The sequence below is a fragment of the Protomyctophum parallelum genome (genome assembly GCF_964188405.1).
Source record: "Protomyctophum parallelum genome assembly, chromosome: 3".
Taxonomy (NCBI): Eukaryota; Metazoa; Chordata; class Actinopteri; order Myctophiformes; family Myctophidae; genus Protomyctophum; species Protomyctophum parallelum.
The window spans coordinates 43375148-43395489 of NC_139698.1; the positions used below are offsets into that span (position 1 = coordinate 43375148).

Below are 20342 nucleotides of genomic sequence, written 5' to 3' on the forward strand. Positions count from 1 at the left end.
GTTGCCTACAATTTCAACGAAGAGCAAAGGCACGCTCGGATAAATGAAGCTGTTAGTTGAAGTAATACACGACGTAGCTTACACTGACACGCGCTACATTGTATGTGTGTCTGTCACTGTAACGTCACCCCTTTCCTCACTGTAAACACTATGTTCTTCCGCCGACACGAGACAAAATAGGTCGGAAGACATCACCCCTCAGCATTATCCAGTGTAATGTAGGCAAGTGTGACGGTTATCAAGTCATAATTCTACTTTAATGAATTCTACTTTAATTGCAGTCGTGGTATCCAAAAGGTAATATTGCCACCAAAACGTTTTAGTGTCCCTACTAGCTAACACTCAACCACGTCATTGTAAAACTTTTCCATTTTAATTCGAGGAAACTTGATAAAACTGCAAAAGCATATTATAGCCTACATTTATATATTTAAAAAATATATGTATATATTATTATTATTATTTTCATACATAAAAAAGTTTTACATTAAGTCCATGTGCTAACTCCGGATATTCTAGTATGACAATAATAATATTAATAATAATAAATATCATTGAAATGGCCCATTTTTAATATACGGTACTGTATAGATGTAGATGTTGCTGTGAGAAGCGGAGGGATATATACTCTCTCTAACACATGATGTCGCCATCAGTCCTTCCTACTTCACCTTCCACCAAGTCAGCGCTGATGACTTGATTGGTTAAGCAACGTGAACAGCACGCGCCTATTGGTTCAGCCAATGTCAATCATAAAGCAATGCTACTCAAGATAGATTAGGCACAATCTACAGTGTATCATTTGACAAAACTAAATAGTTGCCTTTTACATGAAGTAAAAATATTTTTAATTGAAAGCCTACCGAGCTCACTTGAGGGCTATTTGTCATCTTCACCATCCGCTCTATGCAGTTTGTATAGATAGATTTGTAGGCTATAGTCTTTGAATCGCCAGTCTGTCTCATCAAACAGATGTGGATACAGTGCTAGGGTAAGTGACTCTTTTCAAGCTTATGTTCTCAATTTTGCTTTGCTACACTGTTGCCCTTTAACTGGATACTTCTGACAACTAAATACTGAATACCATGCTTACGGTATATTATTTAAACATGTTTCACAGGGAGTTCATAATTATACGGTTTCGTCTCGCGCAGTCTGTTAGTCATAAGGGGTAAGCTACGCGGTGATTCACGGAGTTTGCCAAGTTATAACGCTGTAGTCTAATAAAGAGAGGTTCCTATTATGTTGTTTAAACAGAGACATCCCTCTAGACTTCGTTTTTATTGTCCGAGCTGGGATCGTGCTGGATCGTCTGTTCATGTGCGCAACAGTCATAACAGTTCATTAGGAGCTGTCAAAACGATTTATGGCAAGTGTCACCGAGGTTTTGACGCAATTTCTCTTCATTTCGGTAAATGGATTTCATCTTAGTGAATTGCATGCCTAGTTTATTGCTAACTTTATCACACTATCAATTTTGTTTACGCGTTAACTGACGTATTTACTGCACAGAAAAAGTGGACAGACCAGAACACCTTGTGCCAGTAGCCTATTTGCAAGGTTAAAACCTATTGTGTTTGATTGGTGAATGTGTGTGAAGTGTGTTTACCATCTGCACATGCATAGGCATGCAAGTACGTATGTGCAGAATAATTTAATGTCACTTTAATATCACAGAGCCGAAGCAATTGTGCCCTCATATCTGCGAGCGCAATTGCCTTTCAGGAGAAAGTATCATCAAACTTCTGATTTCCTAAAAAAAATCCGGAAATAATGTAGCCTGCAATGAAGTCTAGCTAGTATGATATCATCAACAATTAACTAGAATAAGCTTCTGACAAGTTAACGCAGTTTGTTAGAAATTCTGGTCTATCTGTGTCAGCTTTTCCATATCCGAATAAATGCTTTATGCTGCTCATTGGATCATAGAAAGATCGACGTCGTCGGTAATCCCACACGGGTCAGATAAAACGTTCCCCTGTCTATATAATAGGCTAACATTCACGTGTAACCGGTGGGAACCGATGAGTATATTCAGCATGCTCACGGACAGGTGGAGTCGTGATTCCCGACAGGGTGTCACATGGCAGAGACAGGATCTCCAGGGAGTCAGACCAGATAAGGGTGCTCAGCAGCCCTGGAAAGCGTCCGAGTTGTCAGAGTAGAGCAGATTACTGGTTCTGAGCTGTCCCCAGAAGGACATGGCTGCCTCAAGAGTTTCCCATGCCCACCAAGTAGCTTGTGTTTGCAGTTAGGACAGGGAGGGACAGCTGTTAAGTCCCGCAACACATGTCATGAACAGTCATGTGCTGTAGCCTGTACCTATATGCCTACTGTCAGTTTGTCGTCATCATCAACAACAACAACAACAACAACAGCACACTGAAACGCTTTCTCTCTCTGCCACGCTAATTGTAGGTTCTTCTTAATACATGGTTTAGATCAAATGTAATGTCATGGACATATGACTACTTTGTTGTTAGACATCTGACATCTTAGATTGAACAATGGTAATTGCCTCTGACAAAGACCTGCAGAGTAAATATTCCCAGTTTTCCAACTTTGTGACATGGAGGCAGCATTCTTATATCAGCAGTGCACTGGGTTTTCTGACACATGAGCAGGATGGGGGAGTTTGGCTGACAAATGAATACGAATGTGGTGCTGTCTCTGACATTGTCAAGATGTCAAAGCTAATGGGAGCTTTACACCCCCCAAACCTACCACCTTATCTTATCTCTCCTCTCCCTGGGAGACTTATTGGCTCTCTTGAGTCTCCCAAAGTGTGGCCTCAATTCTAACATCATTAGAATCTTCCGCCATCATCCTCTGCTTGATCTCCATCAAATCTGTGTCTCGTGTGTGTATGTGAAGAGAGTAATAGAGATGTTGAATGCTTTTTTTTCTTTCTTTTTACACCAAATCAATCTCACACCTGTCTCTTTGTCTGTCTGCCTGTCCGTCTCTATTCTCTCTTGGCACTAGAGACCCCCTTGCCTCTTACACACTCAGAGGCTCATCAGCCATCCCACACATTTACCCACCCATGCACACGCACACACACACACACACACACACACACACACACACACACACACACACACACACACACACACACACACACACACACACACACACACACACAAACAATCCATAAATTGGACGATAGAAAGTAACTGGTCTAGTTCACTGTGAAGGGCTTAAGCTCCAGATAACTTATAGGCTCAGCTAAAGTAATGGGCTTTTGTGTGCCTGAGAAGCGTGACTGCAAGCAAAGGCACATGGTACTCTCTGAGCAAGTGTAGGCTAATGTCAGGGCAACTGTCCAGATATATTGCAATCAATACCATATTACAGGACCTATATATCGTGATACAGTTAATAATTGCATAATTCGCATAATGCGAATTTGGATAATACAGTTACTGAGTTTCATGCAAGATGCGTAGTTTACATCAAGGTAATGGTCTGCACCCAAACAAGACTGTTTAGTGTTTACCATGCTGAACCTTAGCCATGTGCCTTATAGCACTCTCTGTTGGCTCTAGTTGAAACAGAGGGAAAAGAGGCTCCTTCCCTTGTTACCACCAGTTTGAGGAAGTATAATTCTCTCCAGCTCTAGCTTCCTGCTGAATTGCAAACACAATCAAATAGCCATTGTTCTCCCCAGACACAACATAGTGTCACAGTCTTTGTAGACTGCATGACTAGATCATTGTGTTTGTGTGCCCATCTTGGAGCCATAATTGTAGACTGTATGTGTGGATATTTCTGTGTGGACATGTCAATGTGTGTTGTTTCCATAGTATGCCTGGATGTCCTTTACTTCATTGGGTTTTAATGGAAAAAGACAAACTGGGCTATAAAGATGGGCTATGGGCAGTTCCCGTTTCTTTCTACTAGGTTGACAACAATGCTCTCCCTGGCTGCTAGGAGAACTGTTGTGTTTAAGCTATCGATAGATTTGATACATTAACCCAAAGAGCAAGTTAAGTAAGGCACACTTTCTCTGAGAGCATTTACAGAACACTCCACTCAGTAAAATCTAAACCAGATCATAAACCAGATCTTCATTGTATAGGCAGAATTTTCAATATGGTCTAATCATTTTCAGTAATCCCTTTTTTTTGCTGGACAATGTATTGACTGATTAGATTATTAGTAAACCCATGGCTGGCTGCTCTATATCTTGCAAAGGTGCTGCTCCATGCTCCAAATCCATATATATACACACACACACACACACACACACACACACACACACACACACACACACACACACACACACACACACACACACACACACACACACACACACACACACACACAAAACATCGTGCATGCTTGGCACGGGAATGTTTAGGAAACCCTGCACTAGCTAGCCCAAACTGTGAACTTGCTCCACGACAATTGAAAAGCATTCATACTGTACAAGGTTAGAAGAGCAAGTCCCCTTTCTAACGTTTTACTAAAAGCCTGACACCTCAAGACATGCAGCTTTCAAAGTGAGGAAGCATTTTCGTCTCACCGAGCACTTAGTACCTGTGTTTGTGCTCTGGTCATGTTGCTTTTGTGGCCTCTTTTATGTTATTCCAGGGCAGATTTTGCCCACTGCTATTCCCACGCTGAGCGGGGAGAACAGGAAGAACTCTACTGCACAGCAGGGAGGGTCCTGCCTTCTGCTATTATGGCTATGATTCAATCATTGCAGGGCCTCGCTTTACCCCAGCAATTTGTAGCAGGGAAAGAAATGTCACACGCTCATTTTCGACTAATGGAACTTCAGGCCAAAGGTGCTTTTACACAGAGCAGATGTCATCAGCCGATTAACACGGAAAGTAGCACTGGCAAGTTTTGCCTCACGATCTCTACCCAGTACCCACTGTGATTTCAAAATGGCTTCTAGGTGAGGTCATAACCTGAGAACCAATGTGCCAGGCCATAGTGAAGTATTAGGGTCCAGAAAAGCTGTGGCAACAGGGTAACAAACCTTACTTGCAGAACTAATCTCTGTCTCCTCTATATCAAGCTCTTAATTGAGTCATCATCAGCTGCTGATCTAGGGGTTAAACAGCAATTAAGGTAATGAGCATACAGTCACAGTAAAGGGAGGGAAGAAGTTGCATGTTTATTTAGAGTACTTATGATTTAAAACTTTGCCATATACATATTTAACGTATATATTTAAGCAATAACAATCATCCTTCCATAAATGTATTATAGACTCAGGGGCTTGACTGGATTACATTGTACAGGGGAGACATGAGTTTCATCCTTGCATTTACCGAGGCAGAACTTGCCAGCACTCATTGTATGTCCTTTTACATGATTTTATTTACCTCTGAGAATGAAAACGTACGCGTGTGGTATTTATGTATGAGATACAATCAACAGTAATTGAACACAGGTGTCAACCGTTATCATCTTACACAGTATCAATAAGAAGTCTCTATTTATGGTACCAAGACAGGATACATATCATGGAAACACAATTGAATAAACCCATAGTCGGCCACATTGTCATACACAATTGGACATTTTCAAATTCTAATTACCTTACGGTTTATAAGTTCTATAATGAGCACTGATAGGAGTGATCTGTATTCCAAAGGTCTCCCTCCTTATCTATATTTAATGTTTTCTATTAATGTTTTCCATTTATCTATTGTCTTTATACATTTCTAATGGGTTTAAGATGTATCAATGTCTTTTTAGTCTATTAGCTTTCCAGGCACTTTAGGGGCCTGCCCCACATTCATTATGATAGCTCATTGTGATGTATTCATATTTTACTATACTATTTATTCGATTGTGCTTACATGATATTTATCCTGTCTTGGTACCATAAATAGAGACTTCTTATTGATACTGTGTAAGATGATAACGGTTGACACCTGTGTTCAATTACTGTTGATTGTATCTCATACATAAATGGACATACAATGAGTGCTGGAATTTTCTTCACCTCAACTTATATCTTCGAGCCTTGCACCTAGAAGGATTTTGTTTGAACCTGGAATGCTGCGGGTTGTCTGCTAATACAGCAGTACTTTTCCTTCACCAAGGCAGAACTGCCAGTCAATGCGAAGACTGGCCAATCACAACACGTCCTCGCCAGGCAGGCTTGCGGAGACTCATGGGTCGAAGATGTTGGCTGCTATGTTATTTGTATCCAAAGTGGCTGCTGATACCCCACGCTGCTCCCGTGCTTGCGGTTATGGTTAGGTTAGGGTTTGACGTAGGTTGTCGGCCTATTGACACTCGGACCTTCCTTCCTTCCTTCCTTCCAGTTTTGATGATTTAACTAACTAGCTAAACCTAGCCTTTGATTTGGGCTTTTCACCCTCTTACTAAAATGTCCAGTCAACTATTTAAAAGGAACACCTTTTATTTATTTATGATGTCACACATCAGAACAAGACTAGGCAAGTCTATTGTAGTTCATCCGAACCCTAGCTATAGCCAGGAACTGAAACCTTCATGATGACTTCCCTACTTCCCAACCTCTGCTCTGGTGGCAGGAACGGTGAACTGGATGTTGCGCCATTATTTCCAAAATGCGTCACATATAAAATTTCGACATGGATGCTTTTATTTTGACAATGAAGTAATGGAGGATTTGCTCAATTTGACTTCTGTCGGTGCATTTACCTCCTAGACCATTGGTTCCCACACCAAAATGTAAATTTAGCATCGCCATCTAACGGGACCCACATTAGTACAAAAATACATAATGAATTTCATTATGAATTATGATTAAATTAAAACAAAACACCTTAAATAAGGTGGAGGCTCCTCGGACGTCATGCAGTGTTGTGGCAAAAGGGGCAGTTGGACATTTACACACAATCAGTTGGACTCAAAACCACATTTTGCCAAAGTAATCAGTCCTCTCTAGTTTTCTCTACCCTTTAATTTATCTGTCAGAGTATGATGCTTATCATGTTTTGACACGTGTTAGTCCGAAATCCGGTTAGTCAGACTACACAGCTGGTTAAGACTCATCCGTGGCTTGCTTCCGTGTGTGATTAGGGTTAGGGTTTGGGGATAGTGTTAGTATGAGGCTCTATGGTCGGAATATTGGGTAGTCAGATTTATGGGTGTCGAATTATTATTGGGACGCCGGCCTAACGCTATACACTAGTGATGCGCGGGGCGAGAGAGTTGTGTTTTCAGTCAGTGCATGGATGAAACAGGAGCGAACAAAACCATAGCACATTCAGCCCCATACAGGTTCGGTTTTAGTATAGACAATTGATATTATTTATCTTTTATAATTGTGTACATGAGAGAACATTGAACGATGACTACAGTGAGTGTCGTGTCATACAACATTACATGTTACATTCAAATACAGTTGCCGTGCAGCACAGGGTCAGGATATCAGGATAATGATTAATGAGGATATTATTGGCAGCTGTGCATACTTGATCAAATTAGCAACACATTGAACAAGCTAGATGATTTCAGGTGGAGAGAGACGGAAGAGCAACATCAGGGAGGGAGAGAGACAGAATAGGAGAGGAAGAGAAGGTACCAGAATGCTTTTTCCCCCCTCATTTTCTGCCACGCTGCGCCCGCCCCGCTATAATTGCGCTGAAAACTTTGACCTGTCTGTCCGCCCCGCGGGTCAACCCGCGGGACCTGTGGGCAACGGGCCGGCCCGCGCATCACTACTACACATGTTTTGATTGGGCAAACCATAGGAATTATGATGGTATAGGTCAGGATGGCAGTGTGCCCTAGCATTTCCTAGTAAGACTGTCCCATTACCCAGAAAGTCACAGACTCACCCTGCAACAGCCTGGCAATGTATCCATCAACAGACTTGTTGTCCCCTCAAAGAACTGCTTTTGCAAAGCCCTACACTACAGTGAGCCTGCTTAACCACTGTATGTTGCTGTGGATGACGGTGTTAGTACTAAATGCTTTATACGTGTATAAGTCAAGATAATGTATTCTATTCTCATAATTCTATTACCAGTGTAATGGTGCTGGTGTGGTGTGTAATTCGGTTCTGTTTATAGAACATCATTAGTCATACTTGAATAGGGACAGGCGTCTCACCAGGCCTTAACTGCTCACTACAACCATTCTGTAAAGATCTGTTATATAAAACTTAAACAGCAGAGAGAAGAAAACATTAAGCTAAAAACTACTTGGCACACTAAATTGTTCCTTTTCTTGAAATATCCAGCTTTGCAACTGAAATGGGTATCTACACTGACCTCATTCTAGCTATAGGTAGAAACCGATTAATATATGAAAACAATAAATGCTTGTAATGTTTATTTTGATCTGGGATTATGGAAACTGTAGCAGTATATTAAAACTCTCCTCATTGTTACAACCGATGTCCATACCCTTGTGTGATTTAATTTGCCTCCCTTGCTCTCAGGCCAGTTTTGCCATAGTGTTTTATCCAGATTAAGTTGTATTTTCTGCCCTCTTAGTATAGTCTTTACCAATCGAAAGGGTCACGTTGCAAAGCTAACCAAATGGACATCATGTATACGACGGGATCGAGGGCCAGTATGCCGGGATCAAGACATCACAACCTACAGTATGTAGGTTAAATGCAACTTAACCATACACATTTGAAGGATTAACCTTAACTAACAGGAGATGAGTGGAGAGACACAGTGGCAGTGTTATAGTATATCAACCATTATGGTTGGTTTGACCTTGACTGAGACTGACTGGTGTCAAAATCCACTTATATTTGAATCCATTTAGTTCAGCTTTGGCAATCTTTAGGGCAAGAAGAAAAAACAATTCAGTCTGTCACTCTACTCCCTTCATGTGGTTCAAAAATGAGTAAGTCGTTTATCTTTACTGGTGGCTTTATTTGTGCACTCTTATGGCTTAAAACTACCAACGTAAAACTAAATAAAATAAATAAACAACGATCAGAAATGAGAATAAAATAATGTAATAATAATAATGTAAAGCACACAAACATAATAAATGAAAATATATTGAAATTTACATTTACCTCATTGGCTGCATAATAGCATGAAACAAATGAGGTCCAGGAAACCCAAAGAAACAAAACTAACTAACTAACTGAAAACAATAAATAAATGAATCAATTCAACCCATAATGAAACACAACGTAAAACTTAAATATAAACAGTAAACGTAAATGTGGACATGAAACAATGAAAGAAATATTGTCAGTGCCACGCTGCTTACAAACACACTGTGAGCTGCTAGTGACTAGTGAGCTTACTTCCGGCACACCATATATGGCCAAGCAGACGGAATACGTCGGAACTCAACTTCCGACAACGCTTGAGTAGAATAAATGATATATCAGTGTACATAGACAATAACAAATAATGACAAAAATATACTATGGCAGAAATATACTATGGCAATGTTTAATTGACACAGTCAATTGACACAGTCAATTAAACACCAATTAACTGAATGATACCCAGTGAAGCATCTTTTTTGTTTTATTTATTTGACAATGCACAATAGAGCTCAATATTATTTATTCTAGATTCAGTTATGCTTGTTCAGTTCATGATTTCACTTGAGGTATGTTGTTGCTGCTATGTCAGGGAGCACAGAGAACTGTAATGAGAAGCACTAAAGGTGAGAAGCACTAATTCAGGAAAAAAAGTTCTTTCTGGTCTTAAGATCAAAAGGGTAAAAGTAGTATAGTTTTGAAGATATCTTCTTAGATTTTGAGATATCTTATGTGCTAGCAACAAGCACATTTTAGCCCAAGGGTGGCACAGAGGAAAGGTCATGATGTCACTTAGTGTTCATCTTCCGGGGAGGTTGATGGTGCACAGTAAATTCCATGCCGATCCAGCCAGTAGTTTTCTTGTTTGAGTGTTGGACGGAATTGTCATGTGGATAAGACAAGAAGACAGAATAGGAATATATACATTGAAAAAACAAGACAATGTTCAGGATATAGATTGTAATGTAAAGTGAGAAAATAAATAAAATATCGGTCACAGAATAAGAACAGTTGCTGTGCCACCATACTGATGGGGTTGCTGTGGTGTGAGAGCAACCCCATTGCTCCAGCACAGCTGAAACAGCATGTACGTATGAGATCCAGGAGTTGAAACACTACACCCTGACTTCTCACACATCTCCCCCTCCCTCTCTTACTTTCGCACTATACCCTTCTCCCACTTGCCATGACTCTGATCCTCTCTGGCTCTCTGTCTTGCTTACGACTCCCATTCTCTCTTCCATCTTGCTGTCCCTGTCACTCGCTCTCCTTGCAGTCTTGCACCCTTTGATCTGAAGTTCTGCTGCTTCTTGTTCCTCATCATATCACCTCCTCTTCCAAAGCTCTGTTATTCCTACCCACACCTTTGGTGAGACTCCTCCACTTCCCACAGCGCTGAAGCGCAGCAGCTAGGTTATGCCCTCATTTGAATCATGTATATCAACCTCTTTCTCACTGGGGCGTGGCACAGTTTTACGGCTGTACAGCTGTGGCTGGGTAATGGGACCATCTGCAGAGGGCTCATTGAGTTAGCCGCAAGCTAACATGGAGCAGGGGAAGATGGCTGGCTCATTCCTTCTCTGTTGTGGAGCAACCATTACCCAGAGCTGGGAATAGTTCCAGGGAGAGAAGAGGAGATGGAGGAGTCGGGCTGGGAGAGGGGAAAAAATTCCACCCTTACAAAGTGACACACTTCTCTGTGTTTAAGCATGTGTGTGTGTGTGTGTGCGTGTATGTGTGTAGTTGTACTCATGACTTCAGGCATGTGTAGAATATGTGCATTCATGCTTGAATGCATACATTTGTACATGTGTGTAAGTGCACAAACATGGGTTTATGTTGTGTTTGTGGATACAGTATGCATAGGCTTGTGTGTGTAATGTGTGCATGCGTGCCTGCCTGCGTGCGTGGTTGCATGCATGTGTGTGTGTGTGCGTGCGTGCGTGTGTGTGTGTGTGTGTGTGTGTGTGTGTTTTCCCGGTGCTGATCCCCAGAAGCAATCGGAGTAGTGCAGGGAACAACTGGGAAATGCAATCTGATGTCACTGTAGACCAAGTGTTGAAATGGCAGGTCATGCACCACATGTCATAACCCTGCCTGTCTAACCACTCGCCCCCCAGAGATATTGGGATGACCCTTTGATTCGCTGTGACAATTGGAAACGTGTCAGTCATAACACATTACTTTACAGTGGCCTTTTTCCATGCTGAATAAACCTTTAGCAAAACCGGATTAAGGAAAAGTGCACCGTAATGAATACATTATTGAAGACTTAAGCATCTAACAGTCCTGCTAGCCAACCCCCCCCCCCCCCCTGTGTAGAGGTTGTGCTGTTCCTTACACACAGGTATAGGTTATCAAGGTATTGCTCGGAGCAGAGTATTGTGCCGAAAACCATGGTAATCTGTCCATTACATTTTGAGGTATCTTCACTATCTTGTGATATTTTGGCCTGAGGGAGGCAATAGAGGAAATATGAAGATCACTGAAATGGATAGGATTCAACCTCTGAGTGTGCACAGCAAGTTTCATCATGGCAATATACCCTTCGATTTTGAGATATTTTGTACAATTGAACATTTTGACCTATGAGGAGCCATAGGATCACCTTAATCGGTAGGGTTCATCCTTCGAGGATGTTCTAGTAGATTTTCATTTTGTATCATGTTGTTTAATATTAGGTTAATAAACTGGAGTGGAGTATGGCTGTTGCCAAATTGTGTCACCAAATTCATTTTTATTTTGTGTGGCTTTATATTTTTTATGGAGGGACAGACAGTAGGCTGACAGGAAATGTGGAGAGAGAGTATATATGAATAGAGACGGCACCCGGAGGAAACCCTGAGGCGAAATGGACATAGTGGCCGAATTTGGTATTGCAGTTTGGAACCAACCACATGAACGCGCTGTCCGTTGACTATCATTGCGCATGTTCATGATGACACGTGAACGCTGTTTCATACATGAGCGCACGTGAACGCGCGCAATGATAGTCAACGGCCAGCGCGTTCATGTGTTTGGGTCCAATCCATCCCAGAATGCACTCTGTTCCTACCCGGAAGGAGGAGTGAAATCGCCTCATCATCATGCGCTTTTGAGCAACTTAATGCAAGTGGATGGGAGGAGAACTCGGGTGTCGTCTCTATTCATATATAAGGATTACTTGCAGTAAGGGCCGTCGGCATCGGGAGTCGAACCCACGGCACGCTGCCAGACTGGATTACCAGCCACGGTGCCTGGACCGCTGAGCTACGGCCCAGGCCACCAAATTCATTTTTGTATTATAAAGTAACGTATGTGGTCTGCCAAAATGTTTTGCTGAACATGGCAGTTTTGATTGATTGATTGATTGATTGATTTATTAACAGTTTGAAGAATTACAGTACATTTCAAGTACAACTCAATACAAAAACTGTTAACTTGTGAGTGGACGACACCATAAAGCATTACACTTGTTTACAATAGGGCCCACCATTTTCAATTCATCAAAACATTTAGAGACGCACGAATATACACAAAGTATAGTCAAAACAGTGATTTCAATGGATAGAAAGTGAAGTTGTTTTCTGCTGGGCTGTGTCAGAGCTTGCGTTAGATAACGGTTTATTTGATGGTGTTCGATGGGTGATGCGTCCTCACCTCTGTCAGGCCTCTCATGCTCTCCAGCCCACATACTGTACTGTACTCCCTATGTAAGAACCAACGTGCTTAGACATCCACCCACTGACACTCTCTCTCTCTCTGTGTGTGTCTCTCTCTCTATCTCGCACGCACGCATGCATACGCACGCACCCACTCACACACACACACACACACACACACACACACACACACACACACACACACACACTCTCTCTCGCTCTCTCTCGCTCTCTATTATCTCTCTCTTCCATCGTTCCTCAGGAAGATTCTCGCTGTTATGTTATTGAATTGATTATCATCACAGATAGAACACCATCATCAGACTATAAAGCTTCCTGTCTCACTCTTTAGAAAAGAGAAGTACAAATGTGTTTAAATGTGTAGAGAAGGGAGGGGGTTTATTTTGAGGCAAGAGTCGATAGTATTACTTCAAACTGGATTGTACTCAAATATAAACACACACACACACACACACGCACGCACACACACACACACACACACACACACACACACACACACACACACACACACACACACACACACACACACACACACACACACACACACACACACACACACACACAGTCACACACAGTCACACACACATACACACGCTATTCTTTTATCGTAAGTGCTTTACAGAAGAAGACATTTTTATCATCTTGTCTCCTTGTGCAAAACAAGCCTCTATCCGTAATCCTTATTTATACTTAGTTGTGTGCCAGTGTCCAGAGACACATAACTGTGTCATACTGTATGTATTTCTGTTTCAAATCTGCTGCTGAGCCAATCAAGCAAAGGTATGGGGAATTTTATCGTAGGAATAAACGGATATGCCACTGTTTTGGGATTACTGTTATGCACAAAGCCTATTGTATGAACACAGAGTAAACGTAATTGAGGGAAAGGGCCAGGGGAACTTTCTCTGTCATTATGTGTTGGACTGTAAATACTGTTGTTTCAGTTGATTATGATAATTATCAAGACTGAACTGGCACATCAAAAGTGTGCTAGTGTCCCCTGCATTGCTCAACACATGGAGCTACAGTACACAGGGAATGGTGACTGCACGTTTCAGCCCTTTGAGTTACATATGGAGCCATAACTCAATGCTTAATTTATATAAAGCTGGTCTAAGTTCACAACAAAACCATAAAACTAAGTTACCGTGTAACACATCACTTCGTGACGTATTGTAAGCTTGTACGGGTCAGCTATTTCCGTTGTTTTCAATTTCGTAAGTAAAATTATGAAGTAAAATGATTAAATGTCAGTAATGTATTGGTATATTTTAGTTATTTGTCATATCTGCCCAGTGCAATTTGTGATTACGTAGCCTAAAAATCTAACAAATGTAATTTCATTCATATGTTCCAACGTTTAATGGCAAAAACACAATTAAATCGTTAATTGCAATTATTTGTGTGACAATTAATCTGCAACTTAAATTTGTAATCTTGACAGCCCTACATGGCACGTTGTGAGTTTGTAGATCGGTTATTTTAGGCATGTGACACCGGCATGTCACAGCAGCACTCCAGGCTGGAGTACAGCGCTCCATACAGCAACATAAGAGAAATGAAAAACTGTGATATGGTTGTTACAAAAAATGGTTGTGCAAGAAAAGTGAGGGGAAGTTTTTGCCCAATTTTGCACACACAGCAAGTTTACCTCAAATCCGAACATTCTTTTTTCTTTCTTTCTTTTCACCCAGTGGTTTTCTCATCCAATCCAGAGAAGTGCTGTGCTTTCAAATCCTCTCTCTTTTTCAAGCTTTACTCCTTTACAAACTAATACTTGTCCTAAATAACCTGACAGCGTTCCATCACCATAGTTTGTTTCACTGGAAAGGTTTATCTGACAAAAGCTTTTGGGGAGTATTTGGTGGGTACAAGATATCATATACACACATTTCGGAAAAGACATTTATAAAAAATATGCCTTTTCACCTCTCATACAGTTGTATGAATAGAAGTAATGCAACCCACGCTGCAGTATCTACTGGCAAAATGCAGCTCTGTAAATTGAGTTGAACCTATGCATTTTACATATTGGTAGCTCAGTGATTTCATTAGAGGCCTACATATCAAACACACAGTAAAATATGTGCTACTGCCATGATTGACGACGTGGTCATATCTAGTGGTTATTTTTGAAGGGAAAACCTGTATATTGTGTTTTCAAATATGTATGGATTAGCACAACTGTCCGTTGATCTCTGTCACATTTTCCTGTCAACATAATTCCACTTACTGTAGGACACTGGTGAGTGAAAGTAAAGGAGCTTATGGCTTTTGGCCCATAGTTCTGTGCTCTACACACTGACTCTACAGTAGCATCTGTTACCACATTCATAGATGGTACACATGCTGGTTGAAGCCACTCAAACACATGCTGTTAGGGTTAGGCCATAAAGCTATGTTTTATAGGACTGGGGAGGCGATAGCACAGATATATGCACACACACACACACACACACACACACACACACACACACACACACACACACACACACACACACATATACATATGCACACACACACACACACACACACACACACACACACACACACACACACAGAGGGAGGGTACACGGCGGCCTGCATGCGTGTGTTTATGTTGTCCTTTTTGCATTTAGGGACTTGGGTATGGGGTTCATGTGAATGCTATGTGGTTACTGGTGAGGTTCAGAGTGGACAATTCCTCTGGAGTCACAACAGGTGTGTGTGTGTGTGTGTGTGTGTGTGTGTGGGGGGGGGGGGGGTGGGGGGTGGGTGGAGGACTGAAGGGAATTATGAGCTAGCTAGGGTCTGGGAGGGGGGGGGGGGGTGTTGTGAAGGTTCCCCTCTGCCCCACCTGTAGCCTGTCAGCTGTTGTAAGCCTGTTAAAACGTCAGCTGTTTCTGAGGAGAAGTAAGTGTCTGTGTGTGTGTGTGTGTGTGTGTGGTAGACAGTGTCAGAGAAACAGGGGATAAGGCAGATGGGGAGGGGCTGAGTGTGACCATGTGGGCCTCGCTGCACCCCCCCCCCCCCCCCCCCCCACCCCTGCACATCAAACGCTTTGTCGCCTGTGGGGATTTGTTTGTGCATAACACAGCGCCTCGTGTGTCTACGTTGCAACGCCATGACAGTTGGGATTTGCTGGGGAGGGTGTGTGTCAAGGAGCTCATAAACCACAAAGGTTCATGTCTCCTCAGGAGTCAACTGCCTCCATCCTTTGAATACCAAATCCATCCTTACCACAGCTCACATAGCAGAATGGTCTGTGAGCGAGACTCACGTGTGGAAACAGCACTATAATATAACATTTATGCTTCCTTTTATTTGTCTTATGTCTTTATAGTACCGAGCATGACAGATGAGAACCACAGGTTATGGAAGTTAATCGTAAAATATTTTATTCGATTTTTGAGGGGCGTTAGCCCCCCCTATGTCCAGCTTTGAGGGTTTGTGTAAACACAAACATTGAAGACAAAAGTGTGTAAACACAAACATTGAAGACAAAAGTGTGTAAACACAAACATTGAAGACAAAAGTAAGGACACAAATTGTTATTGGCCAGAATGAGATGATGTATGATGACGTTTGATGATAAAGCCCTAACCACACCAAAGGGTCGCCATGCCATCCTTGGGTCCAAACGGTTGCAAGGAGTTGCATGGTGACCCTTTGGTGTGGTTTGGGCCATTGAATTCCATGCGTTGAATCACACAACTTGGGACGACGAGCGTCAACGTGTGGTTTGGGCTTAACCCATTCTGGGCGGGAACCCCTTTTGGTGTTTTAAGCATTATATTATACTTTAGATATTGAAAAATAGCAGCCGAGTGCCGCTACGAGCTTGTAGATCTGCTTTTTTTAAATCGTGAAAATGTGGCGCAAATCTTTGATTATATATTCTTTCAGAGCGAACGTTTTTAACTCAAATCTTTTCTTCCAGGCGGTCCCTGGAACAACATATTTTCAGATGGCGGCTGGTGGCCAATTACATATAATTTCTGGGGTCCTTTACACTAGTTTGAGAATCACTGACAGAAATCTGTCCCCTCACTTCAGATGGGTGTGATTTATTTTCCATGTACAGTAAAAGTAATCCTTAAATCAAAAAAGGAAACGTTGTGGTTCTTCAATTGTTTCAGAGGCATTTAGACAGAGAAAAAACGTATTTGACTCATGCACCGCTAACAGCACATATTAGTCAGTATTCCCACCGCTACAGTATACGCTGAGTTCATGTACATTATGTTCCATTTGGAACTCGCTGCTAACACACTGAGCAGGTGAATCCAGGTGAACGTTTTGATCTCTCTTATGAGAGAAGACGGAGGTAGCTCAGTGGTTCCCAAAGTGGGGTCCGGGGCCGGGCCCTACAGGTCCGTGATTCAGTTCCAGGGGGTCCCCAGCTAAAGGATGGTTAGGAACCAAATTAACCCTTATGGGTGTGTGACTCTGAGAGTGTACAAATGGAACCAAAGTTTTTGTTAAATCAACATTGATTTTACAATATAAATTGGGGGTCCCAGAGATATAAATGCCATTAAATGGGGGTCTGTAGACTAATATGCATGTCAAACTGTGGGTCCTTGAAATGTAACGGGTCCCTGGCATATCTTTTCAAATGGGGGTCGGCAGGCTAATGAGTATCCTTTTGGGGGTCCTTGACATGAAAAACGTTGGGAACCACTGGCTTACATGATGCATACGTAGAGATAAAGAGAAAAGGTGTTGATAGACTCATAGACCTTAAAAGAATGAGCGTAAAATAATACAATAACTAACATTTTCTACATTTAGTATAACATGGAATGTCTACAGAAAAGAGCACGGGCGGTGTTGAGAGCGCAGAAGGGCGACTCTGTGGTGGCAGCTGAATGAGGCACAGGGAAGGGAACAGGTTCCAGCGTCTGTTGGGGCTCGTCTTGCCAGCTCTTGACCTTTGACCTTTAGCTGTGATAGCTCAGGGGGCTGGATTAGGTGAGCTGGGCAATGATATATAGTAGATTAAAAACAAGGATACATATGCTGTAGGGAAATTGGATCATTCCTTGTATGGTATTTCTTTGTAAAATTCCCTAGCATTTTTCTAAGCGCAATTTATGCTTGTACTTCAATCAGCTGAATATTACGGGGCATATCGTCCTTGTTCATTTGAACAAAGGGAACAAGCTTTGATTGGTAAGAAGCTTATATTATTTTTGTGTGCCTTTTTGAACAGGATTGTAATATACTTGTTCAAAATAACCTTTTACAATGACACATGGTAAATGAGCTGTGAATGGCACATAAAATAGGCTGTATTATTTAACACACAAACCTTTCTGTAGCTACTAGCTACTGTCGTGAGACAGTACTACAACTTAATGTTGCCAAATTGTAGTTTTTCGTTATAATATACTTTCACATCTTGTGTATGGTATTGTTGGTATGTTCAGTCCAACAGTAACCATGCTGCTCCCAAGCTAGACATGTGGATGTGTTGAAGATGATGCATCCTTTTGAAGTTGGTTGCATCAAGAAGAAAAGATTGGGTAGGGTAGAACTGAGCTGAGGATTCATTTGAACTACTCAAGAGCTTTGTGACAGCTGTTATCGCCAAGTGCTCAAAACCTGCTGAATGGTTCCAATTCCCTGTGAGCCTAGTTTGAGTTACATGTAATACATTTATCATATGACTATTTCAGCATTGGCAGTATTAAATGTACAGTATGCTGCAGAAGAGCACAAAAGCCTGGTTAGATTAAAGAACACTGGACTTAGATGTTATATGAATTAATGGTGTAGACCAAATGACTGATGGGTGTGTTTTGTTTTGGAAATGTATTATATTTTATCATGTTAGCAGTTATTTTTGATAGACCTTCGCAAAAAGAGTATAAAAGGTATGTTTACAATTACATCAGTGATGCGAGAAAGCCTTTCTTATTATTTATCTATTTATTCAACTTCCAAATCATCGAGAGGGAGATAGTACCTAATCATCACATTATTCATTCATCATTGCCAAACACTGTGAAGCAAGTGTTTATTCACAATCAATTAGTCATTCACTGCAAAGATAATAACACACTACGGCATTATGCACACATTGAACATACAGTATAAGCTCTTGAGTGTTCTTTGAATGTGTGTTTGTTTTTTGGTGGCTCACGTTTTATACAAATGTCACCTCTCTTGTATGCATTCTTCTCAACACGGTGTCGGTTTCCAGTCAGCTTTTCCTGCCACGGTGCATGGATACACATCAGGGCTGTGAGTGTAGAGCGTACATGAAGCTCTGTTTGTACGCTTCTGTATTTACTCTCAGCATAAATATACTGCCTCCAGGCACAAGAGCTTCACTTTTTCCCCGCCATCCTCTCACTACTTTGTAGAAGAAGAAAGAATACATAACCCCTCTCGTTCTGCCAATCCACCATCAGCACCCCCCCACCCCCTCCCCTCCTTCATGCCTGTTCTCCACCACATGCAGCCATGCACCACACAGTCTTGGGCAGCGCTCACATTTGTTTCAGGAAGACAGGAGCTAGGCACATAGATCCCCTTATTAGGCTTTGGGCCAACACAATGTGTTCAACATGGAGGGCCCCAGGCTGCCTTGCACACAGACGACAAATGGGGAGGCAGGGAAAAAACCTGGACAAGGGGCAGTGAGATAAGGCCACTACCAATCACTTGTGTTTGTTGTGGAAGTAATTGTGTCCTCGATGTTCTGGCATGAGCCTTGTGTGTTTAGGGCTGTTGTATATTTTTCCCATCCATGGGCAGATTTCCTGCTTCGATAGACAAAGTTGGCCTGTTCTTTTTTTCTTCTGCCCTTCGCCAAAAATTTATCCATATAAGTTATTTGCTTTGAGACAAGATTGCCCTTTGGAATTTTGCCCCCCGTTTAACCATTGGACCCTGGGCACAGACGTTCCATCACCCGTACATATATTCACTGTGGTGTGTGGAAACTCAATGACACAACTGTTCAACAGACTCCTGGCCTCCCGTTTCCCACACCCTCCTGGCCCCCTCAGAGATTTCAAGGTCAGGAAAGGGCACAGCCTGAGATTCCCTCCTTGGGAAGCAGCGTCACTGCTGAAAATGGACAGGGATGACAATCCTTCCACAATGTTGTACAACAGCCATCTACAGTATCTCTTTAAATTTGGATTAGTGAACTTTTGATGTTCATGGCTTCGGGGACAGTTCAGAGTTATCAGTGTTGCCGTCGACGGCCTTCAGTGGATTTGACAGGAGAGATGCAACAACGCGTCAGTTGAGGATTGACAGGGAGGGGAAGGGAAAGCATTTTGGTTCCAGTGCACACAGATCAGCCTGGGCAGAACAGGACAATACTGGTGCGCACTGCACTGAACTTCCAACAGCTGAGCATTCGACAGTATGAGTGTGTAAATTTCGGAAGGGCGAGAGGCTGCAAGGGGCCATTGGAACAAAAGGTACCGTATGCAGGCAGCTGCCATCGCACCACCAGCAGCTTGTGATCTTTTTTTTTTTACACTTTTATTTAACCAGGTAGTCCCATTGAGATGGTAATCTCTTTTACACTCACAGATGGGCACAAGGATCAGGATGAGGTGTTCGAATGTACTCAAGTGATGGACCTGACACACTGCATGATACAGAGACCCCCCCCCCCACACACACACACACACACACACACAGTCACAGCCACACACATATCGTCACATCCATCTCACATCTCAGATGCCAGTATGTAT

The 20342-nt window shown here is 42.1% G+C and overlaps 1 protein-coding gene across 1 annotated transcript in view; it reads left to right on the forward strand.

Moving 5' to 3' along the window:
- Window positions 1–778: 778 nt before the first annotated feature.
- mef2d (myocyte enhancer factor 2d) overlaps window positions 779–20342 on the forward strand; it is a 76962-nt gene continuing 57398 nt past the window's right edge. The window contains exon 1 of the mRNA XM_083761776.1: window positions 779–991. The gene's annotated coding sequence lies outside the window, so the exon portion shown is untranslated. The remainder of the gene's footprint in view (window positions 992–20342) is intronic.